This window comes from Limulus polyphemus, unplaced genomic scaffold, assembly GCF_000517525.1.
Source record: "Limulus polyphemus unplaced genomic scaffold, Limulus_polyphemus-2.1.2 Scaffold274, whole genome shotgun sequence".
NCBI classification, from domain to species: domain Eukaryota; kingdom Metazoa; phylum Arthropoda; class Merostomata; order Xiphosura; family Limulidae; genus Limulus; species Limulus polyphemus.
In genome coordinates, this window is record NW_013665884.1 from 537,615 (window position 1) to 539,350 (window position 1,736).

Consider the following 1,736-nt stretch of genomic DNA (forward strand, 5'->3'; position numbering starts at 1 on the left):
ATCATATATATATATATATATATATATATATATATATAATATTTTACTATCAGTATCAACAGCATTCACGCTCACAAAATGACATCAAATAACAAAGATTGGACTTTCGTATAAAATTTTAACATTTGGATTATTCTATAATAACTTCCGAAGAAGAGTAAAACATTAAATAATGAGCGATTGTATAAACTTTTTTTCTGCTTTTTGAGACATAGCCATGTTGTTTCGATTAACACAGAACTTTTCGCTATATCATTTTATATAAATTATAAACTTAAGCCTAACTTCAACGATGTAACTTTTACCGAAGTTATTCCATATCATATATTACAAACCTTTTTACAAATGAATATTTTAGAAAAACGTTACGAGCTACAACATAATAAGAATAAAAAACGTATTAACACTTTTAAGTTTACCTAAACTTACCATAAAAAATAAAACCCATCAGACAAACACCAAAATCTATCAACGTTAACTTTAGGCCTAAAATCTCTTGTTCGTGCGTCTTAAAACGCTCGCAAACCTCGTGCTATTCTTGTATTCATACACCTTTAGACAAGGGAAAAAATTTAGACCCTCGCTTATTTCACTTTTACACGAAGACACATGAAGTTAAGCTTTAAAAGAAACAAAATTACAGGAGGTGGGTTCTGATATCAAATTATAAAATCGTCTGAGCATAATTATAATGCGGTTAGTTGACTTGTACTTATTAATTAAATCGCACGGCTAATACTTCTTTGTAAGTAAATAGGTCATGGTCCTAACAAATCATGGAGATAGCAAACTAGAATATAAAAGGGGGGGGGGAGAAAAGGAAATCTTTAGTAATTTGAATAAAAACTCTACCAAAAGAAATCTCGACAATATAAATCGTAAGATGTATATATTATACACTGCTTATTTAAATATATCATGTTTGTTTATTAGTATACCAATTACGTTTAACTTTAAAATTATAAACTTAAACATATTTCATAAATCAAAAGAATTAATTTAATGAAAACTATGTTCCTGTGGATAACTGTAGTTAGTCAGCAAAAGATATTCATTTGGTGTAAAACAACTGTTTTTAAGAACTTAGGTAAGGTTGTTGCGATTGGATATAAACTGTTGTCATTTAGATTCGCAAGCTATACTGTCACCAAAGTCTATTTATTAATAAGTAACTGCTTTTTTTTTATATAGTTCGATACTAATTACTAACTGTGCACTAGAAATCTGGTATATATATTAAGTCTCTGGTCGTTTGTTAATTACCCGTAAAAACTCTTCCCGAAGAACTTCAGCGATACAAGTCCTTTCTTAAATAAAACTAGTTTATTCTTTCTCAATACAACTTTGCAATACTCTTAATTTCCACAGTCACTTTAACTTAAACACCCGCTATAATTTGTGCTGCGTCAATCCCATGATAGTTTAACAGGAGGACATCTCGGAGTTAAGAAGACATTGAGTCACCTACGACAGAGATTTTACTGGATAGGTATGAAGCAAGATGTGGAAGAATGGTGCAGGACATGCATTACATGTTGTGCTAAAAGGGGACCCAAGCATAAGGGACGTGCTCCAATGGAGTTATATCAAGTTGGCGCACCAATGGAAAGAGTGGCCGTTGACATTGCTGGTCCCTTGCCCCAAACTCGTGCTGGAAACAGGTACATTTGTGTGGTGGTGGATTATTTCACCAAGTGGCCTGAGGCATATACAATACCAAATAAGAAAGCTACAAC

The 1,736-nt window shown here is 31.9% G+C and overlaps 1 protein-coding gene across 1 annotated transcript in view; it reads right to left on the reverse strand.

Moving 5' to 3' along the window:
- Nucleotides 1-719, reverse strand: part of LOC106456956 (U1 small nuclear ribonucleoprotein 70 kDa-like) — a 39,973-nt gene extending 39,254 nt beyond the window's left edge. Inside the window, exon 1 of the mRNA XM_013916333.2 lies at nucleotides 430-719. The gene's annotated coding sequence lies outside the window, so the exon portion shown is untranslated. The remainder of the gene's footprint in view (nucleotides 1-429) is intronic.
- Between the last annotated feature and the right edge of the window lie 1,017 nt (nucleotides 720-1,736).